The sequence below is a fragment of the Megalopta genalis genome, chromosome 11 (assembly GCF_051020955.1).
Source record: "Megalopta genalis isolate 19385.01 chromosome 11, iyMegGena1_principal, whole genome shotgun sequence".
NCBI lineage: Eukaryota > Metazoa > Arthropoda > Insecta > Hymenoptera > Halictidae > Megalopta > Megalopta genalis.
The window spans coordinates 14458868-14477282 of record NC_135023.1 but is presented as its reverse complement, the minus strand read 5'-3'; the positions used below and the strand labels follow the sequence as shown (position 1 = coordinate 14477282).

General features: G+C 41.5%; 1 protein-coding gene across 1 annotated transcript in view; it reads left to right on the top strand.

Annotated features, from left to right (window-relative positions):
• AstA-R1 (allatostatin A receptor 1) overlaps positions 1 to 7608 on the top strand; it is an 83204-nt gene extending 75596 nt beyond the window's left edge. Inside the window, exon 6 of the mRNA XM_033468065.2 lies at positions 6693 to 7608. The gene's annotated coding sequence lies outside the window, so the exon portion shown is untranslated. The remainder of the gene's footprint in view (positions 1 to 6692) is intronic.
• Positions 7609 to 18415: the final 10807 nt, after the last annotated feature.

The following is an 18415-nucleotide window of genomic DNA, read 5'->3' as shown; positions in this document are numbered from 1 at the left end:
TCCGGAGATATGGCACAGTTAGCCAGGAAAGCGAAAAGTCGTGAACAATGTCGTCTCGAGGAGTTTTCTGGAAACAGGTTAACGTGCGATTGGTGTCGCTTAAAAGCAACCCGAAGGAGTGCTAAAACCTGATACCGTTCCAATATTGAATCGTCTCGAATTGCGCGGAGTTGCTCCGTAATCATAGTACGATTTCATCCTTGAAAGCGTCTTTGGCTGCCTGTAAACAGAGCCGGCCGAAATAGGGGCCAAAAGTTGGACGACGCCGGTGGAGGACTTGGAAACAGTAAACGAATTCACATGGAATTAACGCTGAATGGGAAAAGTAGGGTGACGCTTAATGGAAAGTGCTTGTACTCGGCCGTCGGCTGCCGAATGAGTCATCGGCGATACCTAAAAATAGATTAGACGTTCGCCTTGCTTTTGTCGTGACTTCCGGTAGAATTAGCTCCGGCTCACGGTTTATTTTTCTAAAGACCTCAATCAACCGATCCCGTTCCGCTTCCCGTCTGCTTGCTTTCCGTGGGCGATTTTCTTTTTTGGCTACCTTAATAACAGCGTTATTGCCTCAGCTTCTAAACTTATCGAGCCTCACGAGCATCGAATATGTATTGTTGTTTTACAACAAGATCTAATTTACCTTGATTTCTTTTTTTGTCGAAATATTTAAGTCTCGCGAAAGTACAATCTCAATAATTGTACAACTAAAAATCTGCTGGCAATAACACCTGTTTTTTCGTCGATAACCATTTGGTTATTGTGTGTTTCAAAATTTATAACATGGATTTATTATAATAAAAAGAAGAATTTATTATAATACAGCGGAGAATTTATTGTAATTAAATGATAACCATTTGGTTATTGTGTGTTTCAAAATTTATAACATGAATTTATTATAATAAAAAGAAGAATTTATTATAATACAGCGGAGAATTTATTGTAATTAAATGATAACCATTTCGTTATTGTATGTTTCAAAATTTATAACATGAATTTATTATAATAAAAAGAAGAATTTATTATAATACAGCGGAGAATTTATTGTAATTAAATGATGAATTTATTATAATAAAGAGAAGAATTTTTATAATAATTTATTATAATAACGTAATTAAGAACTGCAATCAGCGGCTTGAATCAATTGTAAAAGTTCGTTTTAAATAAACACGTTTGAGTAATTTAATCCCTCATTTTTAACATTCGAAAAATTTTATCGCGGGTAATTCTTTATAATCAGCTCTGGTTGGTCTTTCGATGAAACATGGTAATTACTCCTACAATTCTGCGAGTAATATTCAAAGCACCGTGTAAAAACAAGAGGTTGAAAAGAAATTATGGCGATGTATTTCATGCCTGCGGAACCGTGTGCCTTTTGTCTTATCGTATAGGATTCTTTATCGGGCGAAACTTCGTACAAAATGTGTTGGATAATTCTCGAGATATTGACTACTAATGTCCTGTAATTTTTATATAAAGTATTCACGAAAGAATATTAACCGTTGAAGAATGTGCATGAAATATTCGACAGGTTCTAAAGTCACTATAATTAACTTAAAAGATAATTTCTTAGAACGAGTTGTATCGTAATTTTCAGCATAAATTGTCCTATTATCGAGAACTAAAAAGATTTAGCTGTAATTTTGTTTTATAATTTTCAGCATAAATTGTCCTATTATCGAGAACTAAAAAGATTTAGCTGTAATTTTGTTTTATAATTTTCAGCATAAATTGTCCTATTATCGAGAACTAAAAAGATTTAGCTGTAATTTTGTTTTATAATTTTCAGCATAAATTGTCCTATTATCGAGAACTAAAAAGATTTAGCTGTAATTATGCTTCCTCAAGGTTTAATTCGAGCAGAGAATATTTCTGTATCCAGGACATATTTTTCTACGAATTTAGTATGCGGATTTTTATGCGAAATAAAGACTGTCTGCATGCAAATCAATTTTTTTTCTTAATAATTTCAACTAGTTAAAACGAATACAACTGTATGTATAAATCCCTCAAGTGCATTTAAACGTTGCAATTAAGCTATTCGCTTTCGTCACGAACGCACGACAGATAATTTATTCGAGATAATCGTCGAGCATCATCGAAATTAATAAACGACCCGTCGGGCGCGTAAATCGAGAAAGGCTAATCGAAAACAGTCCGTGTCAATTTCCACTAGATACGATGCTGCACGCTCGGACGGCCGATACACCCCTAATCTGCACACATCAAACATGGTGCGAGACTAATTACGGTTTCAATATGTGACAATATTAATTTGCCTGGGGTACACATCCATCGCGCGCGTATCTAGGCATAAGGGCGGAACTACTTGATCGCGTTAATTGCAAACCCTTCATTTACCCGTGAAATATTTGCTCGAACACCGTCGTGTATCAACGGGGCTGGCCATGGTGTGCCCGAAATGAATGTTCGTGACCCTTTGCCATCAGCCGTTTGTCTCCCATTCAATAGAGACTAATTTAAAGCCGAGTCCTTATTTTACTGGGTCGGCCGTTGCTCGGAAACCACCCTTGCAGGGTGCCCAACGCGAAATGAATGTTTACGACGTCGATCAGAAGACGTTCCATGGTGTCGTCATCCCCTTATGACGCCGTAGTGACGCCATACTAATGCCGTAATGACGCAATTCACGGAACAGTTGGTATTTCCTTCTTCCTGGACGTTTCTTTTCGCGATTCACGTCAAATTGTTAACAATTTCAAACGTTGCACTCCGAACGTTCAATTTATCTTGCAATGAAAAATTAAAGGGTTCGGTGGAAACAAGGCACGTGCCATGATTTTATAATTCTCGAGGAGAGCACGTTGAAATAGATTGAATCGATTCTTCCGAAAATGCGGTACAGAATAATATTTATTTTGAAGTATTTATTTTACAGCAAAATTCTTCTTATCATTACATTTTTTACTGAATCTTGCAACGTCAAAAAGTTGAAATAATTCTTCTGTTATTTTAAGGAATTCCGTCTTTTACACAATTAATTTTGACAAATAAATAATGAATTTGAATAGAAAAATTTAATTTGTCTTATCCGATAATTATAACGCGAATGATGTTTGAAAGAAAATTAAAGGCACAGTAATTGGCTAGCCCACGGTGACTACTGGCTCCATTAGCCTACTATTTCCCGACTAGCGCCAAAAATGATTTGAATTGGTCCAGCGAAATGATTTTTGTCCGGATGGTTTGGCGATCCGTCAGACTGTGCGACGTGTCCACATCGCGGTTCTGGGTTAGGAGGCTCCTCCGAAGTAGGCCAAGCCGTGAAACCAGCGGAAAACTTCGCTCGACAAGTAAGAGGGCTGCAGCTCGCACACGTCCCCGCCTCAGCCCCGGCCTTGTCCGGCCCATCCTGTCTCTGCTTTCACTCTTCCCGAGTCTTCAGCCTCTTCCATCTTTGGCTGGTTATCTTTCTTGCGCCTTCCCGTCATCGATCTGTGTACCCATCATCGAGTCTGCCCACTTTTCCCGACACTTGCGTGCTACTTTAGCGATACGACGAGCAAAATGGTGCGCTGAAAATTGTTCAATCGGCCGCCGACGTCGACCCTCCTTCGGATCGAACCGATCCGCTATTTTCAGAACGGGCCACGGTCCCCTCGAATTATTTCCGGTCGAAGGGAACCAATAATAATTCGTAATGGCCCGCCGGCTATTTCTGTTTCGAATTCCCGTGGGAGCTAGTGCGGCGGCTCTATTTGGCCCCGCCGTTGCCTTTGGATTTGGATTGTTTTGATTGATGCTCGACGGACTTTGGCTGTTTGACCACCGGACGACGGGAGCTGTCTCTGTTCACCGGGATCGGCGGTGAATGTTATTTGTTGACGCCGGAAGTGCTGCTGGGAATACTTGTTGCGCAAACAATGGTTTCGCTGGGAAATATTCGGCGAGGTGGGAAACCGGAAAGTAAATTGCTGCGGGTGGAAGAAAAACGTCGGGGAAAAAACGGGAGAACGGGAGTGGCTGGCTCTAATTCATTTACAGGGCGTTTTGGGTGAATTTTTTTCGTTTCGTCGTTTCCGCAGCTGCGGACAATTGCGCGAGGAGAAGTTGTTCGGCTTGAAGTGGTAACGTTCTTTCTCTTATGGTCGTTTCGTGATAAAAATGTATATTCTGTGTTAAAAATTCGTGATAATTTCTCGGGTAATTTAGTAGGCAATTGAAAATTTCTTCATTACAATTTGTAAGAAATTCTCATGAAATTGTAAGAAATCAATTTGTCAGAAATCCTCACAATTTGTAAGAAACGTTCCATGTAACTTCACGATTAACATTTAGAGTTAGAGTTCAAATATAGTAGGAATACGATCAGCATAATCCATTCGCCCTTATGGATCCCAAGTGTCTAAAATTATTATGGCAATAGAAACCTAGTAGGAGAATGTTTCTGCAAGAGATATTATAATAATAGTTCAGCAATGTTCCGCTAAAGTTTCGCTAAAAGTTAGGATGCAACTCGAAACAGCAGCCGTTAAACCAGGCACCCCAAAAATACCGTTTTCCGCCAGGAACGAATGCACTCTTTGTCAGGCTGGTAATATGTGTAACGAATGCAGCTTCCCGTGCATCACGGTTGTTCAAGGTTCTCCTGCTCATCATAAAAGAGACTTGTTCAACATCATGAGAGCCACTCTTACAGATTATTCGGTACAGGCGTTTCGTGTTCGGTGCCTTTGCGACAGCAATAAATGATGGAATCGTTATTTTCTATTCCCTCTAGACCTTTGAGAGCACAAAAGCGAGGCGGATTAATTTCTGTTTTGTTGCGAAACGATGGGGCCAGTTTCCGCGACGTTCCGCTGGCATTTTTCAAACCGTTCGTAACACCATGTCCCACTTTCCCTCTGACACGACTACCCTCGCACTATGACTAAAAAATTCATTTGTCTTTTTACTTAAGCCATTAAGTGGAAATGACGAGTCTCGACCGCAAACATTTCCTGTCCCACGCTCGAATTTTACGGGCGACGCCCGCTGCATATTTAAATGCCCAACTACCATGTACATTTGTTCTAACGGTTAAAAATGAAATTATTGCGACGTTCACGCATTCTCTTGTCTTTTCTCTATCTAAAATTGCGCCATTGTCACTATGGATGATTAGATAATATAAAATATTAAAATGTGTTATACAATATTAAAATACATTATTAACCTGTTGATTAACACGATTGAAATAGTGTCCACATTTATTTAAATCCATTCAATAACAACAGAAATATTTTAGTTTTATTTTGTGATAACACATCCCGCAGAGTTTGCTCTAAATTAAATTATCTCCACGCGCACGTTTCTTCGAATTTTAATTAAGTATCTTGTACGTTTTTCCATTTCAGTCAATCAAAATGGCCGCAATCATGATCATTACAGGACGATCTTTTTGAAATTCGATTATGTTTTAAAGTAGCCAATTTTAACATTTTTTAACCCAAAAGACTTTTAAATGGTATTGAAACGTGCATAAATAAACCTTGTAAAAGCGACCACAAAAGCTATTGTACTTTCGTTGCAAAAGGATCCCGAAGAAAGTTAAATAGAACCGTAATTTCCACTCGAATACTCCCTGAACAATTGCACGCTTCTATGAATAATTTCACCGAATTCCGTAATGATTGATTAATAATTCGGTCGGAACTCGGGTTGGTATATCCTCTTTAAACATGGCAGCAGTCGATTATAATTTAGCGGATACGCAAACACGATTCAGCGGTTAATCCGAAATTTCAATTCATGCCAAGGTAGCTTAAAGATTTCTGAGGAGTTTTCGATTTTCACCAGGGATCGTTAGCTGTTTTCTGCGAGCGTCCCAGAAATTTCAGTGGGAATAAATGCCCCGCCAATTTTTTCGTTCGCCGTTACGTTAAGTCATCAATTAACTTCAATAAAAACCATGAAATTAGGGTAGTGATACGAACTTGTCCAGCAAAAGAAGAGCTGTATATATATATATATATATATATATATATATATATATATAATTAAACTTTCTTCCTGTAGTTCTCACAGATATTAAGTTCATCTTCGTTCCGTACACCGAATCGTAAATTAAACATGGCTCTCTTCAGGAGAGTTTTCTTTTTTAACTTCGGTAACACGATCAACCGACCGCGTAAGGAAACTGAACACGAAGCTGCTTGAGAATCGAGAAGTTTCCGTAATCGGGAAACTTGGTTCCTAATAACGTAATTTATATGCAGCTTGATGTGAAACAATTAGAAAGAAGATCGTTAGAAAATTCCAATTACAAATCAATTTATCAAAGAAAATAATGAACCCTTATTACTAGATTTTTATGCGAGATAAAAACATGTGCGACAATTGCGGACTACAGCAACTGTACAGGCATTTGTTTCATTCCTTAACAATTTTATTAAGTTGAAAATGAAGAAACAGCGTCATCAGATTCTTCGAATGCTTAGTTTAGTCACAAATGTATAAAATCCGCGGTCCACTTGTTACTCAGATAATTCATAAATTTACCATAATAAGGTGTGCCTCGTTACGATAAAATGAAACTTTTAAAACTGCTATTTTCTACGATGGCTTTATCATTTTGGGGCGCACCTAAGCTTTCTAAAAAGAAGAAAAACCTCTGTTCGTCGCCGGGCGATGTGACACCGTGTTCCAAAATCGACGTGCTCGTTGCTAAAACCAAAACTCTCTTCTTGTTTCAGGTTGCGAATCCTTCGGCAGCGAAATTCGTCCAAACAAGAGAGTATCCTCGTGGTTCGTGTGCGAACAGGACGGTTCTCGGCAGTACGGAACGCGTGATTGTCACTCGACAAACCTATCCGCCGTTTCGCGAAACATTTCTGGTGACGTACGTTTAATATTCCTAATTAGCGACCGTGACACTGCGATTAATCCGAGCGCGGAGCCGCCCGATTTCCGGAGGGACCTTTTGCTGTTCGCCGAAATCGGGGCCGGGAGTCCAAGTTCTTCTTGCGCAAACGTGAACGATTTTATAGTCATAAACGCTGTGGAACTTACGCTTACGCTGTAAAGAGGACAGATCCTGTACATAACGCTTGTGAGACGAAAGAGAGCGGGGAATTTGAGAGAGATGGAGAAAGAAAGAAAGAAAGAAAGAAAGAAAGAAAGAAAGAAAGAAAGAAAGAGAGAGAGAGGGAGAGAGAGCACCGAGCGAGAATAATTTAATTAAAACTAAATAGGTTCGAGAAGTGTGGTTACTAATCTAGCATTTAGAGACAAAAGCTCGGCCCGCCGCTTGTCCAGCGGCCGTGAAGAAAATAAAAGAGCTTATCGCGGCCGATCGGCCACGTGCTAAACGATTTAACGTTTCAATTACAAGTTCGTCGTCGTGTAACTACGGCGGCAAGTGTCACTCGGGGATTCACGGATCGTGACAGACGAGCCCCTGCTCTTTCCGTGATCGCCGAGTGTCGGCAGAATGGGACATGTTTCGAAAGTAACTCTATCCACGATGTAAAAGTTCGTTTTCCAGTGAGTCGACGTAGGTTTAAGACCGTTAGGTTCAACGAGACTCGGGATTCCTTTGGGAATCGTCCGAAGTGCAAATTGTAAAGTACGCATGTCAATAAAGACGCTAAAGCGATACGTGTTTCGAAATTCTTTCGGTGATTCTTGCACCTACACGACCGGCCTCTCATTTAGAATCGCTCTACGAACTGTCGAATAAACAATCTCGATTATAGAACTGCAGATCTTTACGGTACTTCGATCGTCGCGCCGAGAACATGCGGAATTTTATAAAATTACAGTATTTTACTTAATCTTTGAATTGAAAAGTTATGCTCTGTCACATGGTGTGACTCATTTTGCAGATCCTGATGAGATTAGGAAGATGCAAGAGCTTAGAGTAGAAATTAATTTCCAAATTTGAGCGAAAAATTTCGCCATCCAAATATAAGTGACGCGGCAGTCAAAGTGTTCAAATTTCTGAGTTTGTGAGTCGTTTTATGGAAATTGAAGCAAATGACAATTTAAAGAAAAATGCGCAAACTTCATTTGTTCGTGAAAAGATGAAACGACATAATAACTATAAATAGTTTTTTGTCAATCTTTAAAGCTTATTAATCACTGTCATTTGAATAGATTTTTGGGTATCTTCGAGTTGTTCTAAACTTTTGATCGGTGGTGTATGTGTAACACAATCATCTTCAAATTATTCGTTGATCCTGCAGACGTGTACCCGAGGCTTCGTTTAGTGTCTTAGATTTTCTAACATTGTCTATAGAGAACCTAACATCTTTTTAAACATACTTTTAATTAGCTCTTCAATTTCCTTTATGTCTGTGTGGCGTGAATTACACGCGTTTACTTTCAAACGAATTGCACATACGATTTTGCTGTAAATCATATATATTTTTATTTCATAGTAAAATCTGTTTCTTCTCTCTAGGTTTTTGTTTAGCCAAGTGTAACGTGTTGGACGTAATTTATTTTATTTTTACGATTATTTTTAGTTCATGTTTCTACCACCAGATCGCCACCACCATTATATTTCCAGCTTCAGTGTTATGGTCAACGAGGCCGGAGATAGTTGGCGAGGTTCCAGCCAATGAAATTTCGCGAAATCGTGACCACTACTCTCTGTAATCGCGTCGTCATTGCCGAGGAACGCGGTAGCAGGAAACAAGGTAAGTTGTTATTTGACCCTACGCAGACGATAGTCGTAATAATTCTCCACTCATTGTTAGTCGAAGACATATCTGTGAGACATAATAATTCATCCCTTAAATGCGTCTACATTTACAATATTTATAACACCATATAAACAGGTGAATGTATCACGTAAAACATATTTTAACGTGCAATGTTGAAACAACATGAATTTTAAACAATTGTTTCAATAAAAACGTAGCTGCAATTTGTAATCGTTCGATATAAATATTTCCTTGTCGCAGAGTAAATGTACGCAGCGAAAAATAACGTTTAACATAAAGTAGACTGCACAGCTCGTATATTCGCAAGCAAACTATAACATCTGTCACAGATATTACAATGCTGCTGGTATAAAATCTTGACGCAACATTCGCGGACATAAATCTCCTTAAAAGCGTCATATTCCGTTTTGCAGAACGTTCGTAAAAACACGTCATGCATCGGATCAGCCTGGTGGTCCGAATAATATCATTCACGATTACTTTAACGAATTGTATAACATATAATTTTCTCTTAATTGATGGTACCATCAATTTACGCTTATGTTATTTGTCGATTATTATTATATTCTTATTATATTACTAACTATATTATTATCTTATTATATTATAATATATATTATATATTCTCCATTTCGGGCGAGCACATCTAAAATTTATGTTGCAATTACGTTTAAAGTTACTTGAAGTAACGTACGAGAAATCGAAGCAGTTTTTTGGCGTTTATTTTAAATCTCTTCAAAGTTGATAAATAAATAAACGTAGCAAGTTAATATAAATTATTAAATATTGTAAAAAACCATGTAGTATCTTTGAAGATACTACAACAAAAAACTTATAAAAATCTTAGAAACGTGAATTTTTACATACAACAATCTTGACAATGGAAAAAGTATTTAGCGAAATGCACAAAAATTTGGAATATATTTCTAGTGTAATTCTTGACAATACGTGGGTAAATTTGGTAAAAACGACGGATAATATTAAATTCTAGATACATTTATTCATATCTTTTGATACAAAAATTCATGGTTCAAATACTTTGGGTTCATCAATTTTGGCCATTACACCGCACACTCGTCGAGGCCACGTTCTCGTTTCGCCGCAGTAGAATCCGATTACTTTATTATGTTAAATAGCTACACGATAGAGAAATTCAGATGCGGGATGGAAATTTGTTTCTCTTCTGCGTTGCAGAAGGTCCTTATCAGGTCCTCGGATTCAGCTGTTGCCGGGGATGGCATTTTTAATTTTTGAATTTACATACCCGCGGATTTCTCGCCGAGATAAAGCATCAGAGGTACATTTATTGCATATCATAGTTGCACGTGCTAGGTCAGCGAAATGAACTCTTAAGTACGAACGACAGTTTCATTTCACCGCGGTTCAAGTAACATTGTCGTTATAACATAGTATCTTAGTGAGATTTTCCTTTTATCGGCACCGCGCTGTTCACCGTTGCGAACTGAACGCGTTGTTGAATCACTGTTTGCGAAAAAAATTATGGATTTCCTCGCGAAATTCACCGCGAAAGTAGTAAAGCTCAATGCTTGGTGATTGACAGTGAGAAACACGGTTCATTGTACCGTAGATTGCACACGATTTAGTTTTGTTCAGAATATAGTTCGGAATTCTTCGAATTTTTATTCATTGAATAATTATTAATTCATATACGAACTCTGCATTTTTAAATTTTATATTGACTGGATTCAGCGTAACTGATATAAACAAATATATTACGCTGTTCCTTATTAATTATTTCCTGCATATTGAAACAGTTCACGTTGCATTTAATAATGTTTATCGATTTCTAACAATTCATTTTCAGGTGTCAGATAAATTGAAAAATGTAGTCTCAGCTTTTTTGGTTTATTTACTTGATTTTGATATTTCATTTTATAATTTCACAAATGTTGCACGAACCAGGATCGTTTAAGGTAAATTACAATATAAATATTTTGTATAATAGTTTTGAATGATTCTTCGATTTTCAATGTTTCATTCAGATGTTATATATAAGATCCCTCGTTTTCACCATGTCTTTGTTGTGATTTTGTTAACCCTAGATTTACGGAACCCGTCAAAATGACGGGTCACTAATTTCTTAATTTACGATTATTCATATCGTAAAGATACATTTACGAGTTATTTATTCAATTTATATGTTACTTACGGCAAATGTTACGATAACACTTGTTAAAAATCGAAATAAATGTCTTATCGTTACTTTCATAAACTAATATAAAACAGCTGTTTTTTGTGTGCTCCGTAAATCTAGCGTTAAGTCTCGAACACATTTCTCTGTAAAATAGTGAAATTTATCCGACGCTTGATTCTTACACGGTCGGTTTAGTACAATTACTTTCTTCTGCTTCGAAAACGGTGGAGTCATGTTTGTGGAACGACTTAAATGCGTGTATCCGAGGAGATGAACAACTGATAGCGAGCTACCCTAAGTTTGAAGTAAAAATTCATTTTCCCCATGATTCGACGGAATTCACCGCCCCAGGGTTGCGGGATCGAATATACACACATAGGGTGTCCTGAAGATAAACGAGAATTTTCGACATTCAGTTCTATTATCAGAAACACAGAGTCGACTCTGCGTGTTCAAATAAACGGCGAATCCACGATGGAATTTTATTTTCTTATTCAGCGATCCATTATTGAGAATTTCGAGTTGGACCAACCTCAGAAGACGTTGTCAACGACATAAAGCCATTAGTTAGAATAATCTATAGAAATCGGTAGTTACTAGAGAGGCAAGCTTGCTCTGAGCAAACAAAACGTGCCGTCGTCATCTGTATTCATTAGGAGTAGGAACAATGAGTGATGGACGGACGCATTAGTCAGCCGCGTTGAGAATCGTGCGAGTCTATCAGAACTTCAGTTATGATTTTCCCGACACCATGCAGCTTCACACGGTCTAACTTTATGGAATATTTCTCCATTACTTTATAACGTAGAACAACAATTCCTGCCACAGTCCGCTGCATTCGAGATTAAAAACAGTACGTTAACCCTTTGTCAGATTAATAATTTCTCGTTGTTCTCCATAAATTTAACGTAATTCTAGATTATAATGGTACTGAGGGCTCAGAAAGACTGTACTGAAAAATATCAACTGTCCTCTTGACCGACTCGGGTCTCTTATTTATATTACGTCCCCCAAAAAGGCCACGCCTGTTTTGGGGGACTCGCTGTCTTCTTTTGCCCCCGCTTAGTTTAGCGGGGGAGACAGCCATCGATGAACCCTCGCTGTAGGGGTGCGCTGGCCGTTCGGCCAGGCAGCGGTACGCGGCCGGCGGCTTTCTCCGCGACCAGGCATGCAGTACATCTGGCAGTGATAAAAAATAAAGAAACAAAGGAATTTCCGGTTCTTGCAAACGTCAAGGACGTTTTCTCTCCGTCGACCCCTTGACATCTGCAAGCGGACAGTTTTATGGTTATTACGGTCGCCGGCCGTGTGCCGCTACATCACCCCCTTGCCAGTGATTGACCAATCGCGATACAATTCTTATTTCTACAACAAAAACAAAAACAAAAACTTGCCCTGCGACATGCCATACGACGGTATACGCGATACTCGCTACATCCCACTCTCTCACTCATTCATAATAGTATCTTATTTTTGCAATCTGCAATCTATCCGGAAACCTCACTCGTCTTCCCGAACGTGTAGTTCGCACCTCTTGTTCCGGAGCAGACACTGTCGGTTCTGACCGCGGTAACTGCATTGTTTGAGTCGCTTCATTATCAACGGCATCATTAACAACGTACGCCGGCTTTAATCTATCAATACTAACATTAACAGGTTTAGCCTTAATATTTATCACAAAGTTTTTTGGGCCCCGGGATATGACCTCGAATGGTCCATCGTACGGTGGCTCCAATAAAGTTCGTACTTTATCATTCCGGATAAACACTTTTTCACACACTGTTAAGTCTTTATATACAAAAATCCGCTGCGCATTGTGGTGACTACCTGCGGCTGGGGTGATCCCCCGGAAATGCTGACGTAGTTCCTCGGCAAAATTGGAAACGTCATACTCGCCTTCTATTTGACGCGGTGTTAGGAACTCACCAGGTAGACGCAACGTCTCCCCATACACAAGTTCTGCTGCCGTTGATTTGGTGTCCTCCTTCCAGGCTGCGCGTAAACCCAGCAATATGGTAGGAAGGACCCTCGTCCATTGAACGTCTTGGTGGCAACGAATGGCAGCCTTCAACTGTCGATGGAAACGCTCCACCATGCCGTTCGCCGCTGGGTGGTATGCTGTTGTCCTTAAATGTGTTGTCCCTGTTAACTCGTTCAAATGCTTGAACAAGGACGATTCAAATTGTCTTCCTTGGTCGGTTGTTACTCTAAGAGGGGTCCCAAATCGAGCAATCCATCCCTCGTAGAACGCTCGTGCCACCGTTTGTGCTTCCTGATTTATCATCGGGAACGCCTCCGGCCACCGGGTATACCGGTCCACGCAGGTCAAACAATACCTATGACCTTCCGACATGGGCAACACTACAATGTCAATATGCACATGTTCGAACCTTTCCGACGGCGCAAACTTTCCGAGCGGCGAATGTACATGCCTGGACACTTTTGAACGCTGGCAAGCGACGCACGCTCGCGCCCAACGCTTACTGTCCCTTTTTATTGACGGCCATACATATCGTTCCGTCATTAATTTCGCCGTCGCCTTAATTCCGGGATGTGCAAGTCTGTGCACCGTATCGAACGCCGCGCGGCGGAATGTTCCCGTGACAAATGGCCTCGCAATGCTTGTCGACACATCACACCATACAAAACTGTTTGACCCAGGAATTCGCATTTTTCGTAGCACTAGAGCACTCGCACACTCGCCTCGCACGTAGGCCGAGAGTTCGCTATCGGTGTCTTGTGCCTTCGCCAATTCTTCGTACTCGAGAAGTTCTTCCACTTCCTCGATCCTGGATAACGCGTCGGCAATAATATTGTCTTTTCCGGCAACGTGACGGATGTCGGTAGAAAATTGACTTATAAAATCTAGGTACCGGAATTGCCTCGGCGAGCACTTTTCCGGTTTTTGGCGAAACGCAAACGTTATCGGTTTGTGATCGGTGAATATAACAAACGCACGTCCTTCCACCATATACCGAAATTGCTTAATTGCTAAATATATAGCTAATAGCTCGCGATCGTAGGCCCCGTAATTCGTCTCCGCCGCGCTGAGTTTTTTTGAAAAAAAACCTATCGGTTCCCAACCGTTCCCGGTGTCCTGTTGTAAAACCGCGCCAACCGCGAAGTCTGAGGCATCGCAGGTAAGCGCAAGGGGGGCGCCAATCTGCGGGTGCGCCAGCAAGGTGGCCTGTGCCAAGGCTCTTTTTGACTCCTCAAACGCTACTACCGCCTCTGCATTCCAATGAATCGGTGTGCGACCCTTCGCGTTACCTGACAGCAAGTTATTCATTGCTGCCTGCACCTGTGCAGCCCTAGGTATGAATCGTCTGTAAAAGTTCATCATACCTAAAAACTGCCTCAGCTGTTTGGCTGTAACCGGTTGGGGGTATTCTACGATCGCGCGCACCTTACATTCTAGAGGTTTTGTGCCCTTATGTGATACCGAATAACCTAAAAATTCTACCTCGGGTTTTCCGAACGTGCACTTGCCCGGGTTAATTACTATACCGTACGACTTTAGCCTATTAAATAAAATGTTCAAATGTTCGAGGTGTTGCGCTTCGGATTCCGACGCTACGATGATATCGTCTATATACGCGTACACGAAATCTAGTCCTCGAAGCACCTCATCGATAAATCTTTGAAAAGTCTGTGCCGCGTTGCGTAACCCGAACGGCATCCCCGGAAATTCGAACAGCCCGAATGGCGTCGTAACCGCCGTCTTAAACACATCTTCGGGCGCAACCGGAATCTGATTGTACGCACGCACTAAGTCTATCGTTGAAAACACCTTTTTTCCGAATAAGTTTTGCGCAAAGTCTTCAATATGCTTTACCGGGTACCTATCCGGAACTGTGCGGTCGTTGAGTGCCCGGTAATCTCCGCACGGTCTCCACTCGCCTGATTCCTTCTTTGGCACCACATGTAAAGGAGATGACCAGCTGCTTTCGGACGGCCTCGCAATCCCCAGCTTCACCATTTCGTCGAACTCCTTCTTCGCTGCCCTGAGTCGATCCGGTGCCAACCTCCTTGGTCTGCAACTAACCGGTTGACCTGGCGATGTCCGGATATAATGTACCGTTGTATGCTTTTTTCTAACGGTCGGGATTCCCTCTGGTCTCGTGATTTCGGGAAATTTCTGCAACAGCTCCAAGTATATGGAATCCCCCGAAACCGTTTTCACGCTGGGAATGTCGCTAGCACTTCTACCTACCGGTTGCCCGGGCACTGACAACGAAGTTATATTGTCTATCAACCGGCGATTCCGAATGTCTACCAGTAAACCATAATGGTACAAAAAGTCTACGCCGATAATTGGCTTAGATACACTGGCTACCACGAATCTCCACGTAAACTCGCGACGTAACCCAAAGTCCAACGTCAACGTGGTTGTACCAAACGTTGTAATTTCGGACCCATTTGCCGCGAACAACACATAATCCGATTTCTTCCCGGGGCCACGAATCATGGATCGTGGGTACACGCAAAGGTCGGCTCCTGTATCGACCAGGAATTGCGTTCTAGTCGTCTTGTCGGTCACAAATAGACGGCGCGGCATCGGGCTCAAGTCATCTGCCGTCATCAACGACTGCCCGGTTCGTTTCCCTGCATCGAGTTCCAATTGCACGGTGGAATACATCGATTCGCACTCGCTCCCCAACGCCAATGGTAAAAACATTTACCCTGCCTCTGTTCCGTGCGTCTTTGCGACACGGAGCGTTGACGGGGCTCCCGACGGGCAGGCGATCGGGGGCGATACCGGCGATCGAAACGCGAAGAACGTTCATTCCCAATCAACTCGTGTCGGATCGCCGCAATCTCCTGCTGGAACGACAGGCTGATTTGCGCCATTTTTAAATTTATGAGTGCCTCAAGGTCTTGAGGCGCGTTGCTCGGTGCCGCGGCTGCTGCAGTAGATGCCGACGCCTCCGCTACCTGAGTTCGGGGGCCCATCGTCTCGGCTATCGCATCTGCCAGGTCAGCCACCTTATCCATCTCCGCGTCCTTCTGGGTCGCTAAGATTGCCTGCATACTATTAGGCAACCTACCCATCCACAGCGTACGCAAAACACTATCTGACACGTTGTTGCCAGCCAGTCCGCGCAAGTGTCGCAGAAATTGAGACGGCTTCCTGTCTCCAATTTCCTCCGATTCCAGCAAACGTCGCGTTTTTTGTTCTTGCGACGAACTGAGCCTTCGAATGAGTTCCGTTTTTAACCTCTGGTACTGTCCAGTATTTGGCGGGTTCATTATAATGTCGCGGACTTCCGCGGCGTACACAGGATTCAATGCTCCTAACACATACCCGAATTTTGTGGCTTCGGTCGTAATACCCGATGCCTCGAAGCTGCGTTCGACCATTCCAAACCACATTTCTGGGTCCGACGCACAGAATTCGGGCATCCGAACGGCCACTCGCGACACAGCTGCTTCCGCGGACGCGCCTCGCGGGTACGACGCACCCTCGTTAGGGGTAGCCATTACTAACTTTATCTGTTTATCAAAGTACCTTATACACCGTTATTCGTGCGATCACGTCGGGGTCACCAATTGAGGGCTCAGAAAGACTGTACTGAAAAATATCAACTGTCCTCTTGACCGACTCGGGTCTCTTATTTATATTACGTCCCCCAAAAAGGCCACGCCTGTTTTGGGGGACTCGCTGTCTTCTTTTGCCCCCGCTTAGTTTAGCGGGGGAGACAGCCATCGATGAACCCTCGCTGTAGGGGTGCGCTGGCCGTTCGGCCAGGCAGCGGTACGCGGCCGGCGGCTTTCTCCGCGACCAGGCATGCAGTACATCTGGCAGTGATAAAAAATAAAGAAACAAAGGAATTTCCGGTTCTTGCAAACGTCAAGGACGTTTTCTCTCCGTCGACCCCTTGACATCTGCAAGCGGACAGTTTTATGGTTATTACGGTCGCCGGCCGTGTGCCGCTACAGTACATTTTATTAAATCCTTGAATATAGGTTCACTTTTGGCTTCGTAATCCAAAATAATATTGCAGGAAAACAATGCAGAATTATGTAAATCTTCCGACGGGGCTAAACCGTTTTCCCGAAGAAGTGCAATTTCCATTCTTGTTTCTTCGTCGAGACCGTCGGGCAATTTTTTCTACCCACTTTTGGTTCTTCCGGGATGAAAACGTCCCCTACATATTAATGCATGTTTTCCTCTAGCGAGCATATTCCCTGCACAATGGTAGCTTTAACAGACTTGTTCGTATCAACATTCAATGGCTTTCTGTGTTCGTTAAAACAGTTAAATGAGTTTCCTCGAAAGTTATTCAAATAGAAAACCGACCTGCATCAGCACCATTTAAAACGCGTTTTATAAATTTTACGCTGCTCGGGAGCCGTTCAATTTTCGTTCACACAATGTTTTCATATCTCTCGCAGCTTGATGAGCCAGCATGCTGCAGACAAAACTGCATTTTACACTTTTTTCATATTCGAACGTAATATGCGTTAGGATGATTAAATATCTCTAACAGTGTCAATTTATTATTTTCAATTTATTATTATCAATTCAGTATTTCCAATTTATTATTTTCAGTTTACTGTTTTCGACTTATTACTTTCGATATAGCATTTCGCGGTTATTATTATCAATTTATTATTTTGTCTCTATTATTATCAATTTATTATTTTCAATTTATTATTTTCTCTTTATTATTTCCAATTTATTAACACTATGCCGTCTGGTGGCACCACGCTGGTGCCGTGCAAAAACTATCTGTTGTGTGCCGGTGGTACCACTTTGGTGCCATTTTAAAAAACTGAAATAACATTTGAACTATATTTCTTGTGTTTATTTAACTAAGAATTAAGTACGAAAATTCTTGGATGACATATCTTAATTTTAGGAACTTATATTACCGCCATCTCCGAAATTTTTTTTCAAATCTAAAATTTCCAAGCTATTATGCCGGCGTCAAACGAAAGAATCATATCTAAGATCTGCGGACGGCATAGTGTCAATATTATTAAAAACAAACCTTTCTATTTGATTTACATTTCTCGAAATCAATACGCACAGTTTTTATTTTGGAACTGAAGTGTTGATTGATTTCACTAAACAATGTACTCGACGTACCATAATTTACCGATAACCTCTGCAAAACTCGCCAGCACACGTATCGACGGAATTACAGACCGTGGCTGATCCGAGCAAGCAAACATGTTTGTTCGATACAGAAATAAGTCGGGTTACTTGTTGCACACCGTTGAGTACAGCCGGCAGCGGTAAGCTGCAGAGATCGGGACCTCTGGGGACACCCTGTGTGTAACTCGGAGACTTCGTCCATCCCCAGGCAGCGGATCGTATCCGGCGAAAACGATAGTCGGTTGAACACGGATAACAGTGCCATTTCTCAGTGCCTCGGCCCCGCATCGTTAGTCGAAAGTAATATCCATACGGGAACCCTATGGGCAAGTAGCCTAACGATAAGGTGACGCTGCCACGGTTCCGCTGGGAGGCTAATGGCCGTTCGATCGTAATGGAATCAAATCATTGCTCGGCGGCGCTAATGCCGTGGAAACCAGAGAGGTCAACACGTGGTGCTTGAGACTAGACACCAGAATCAAAATAAGTTTA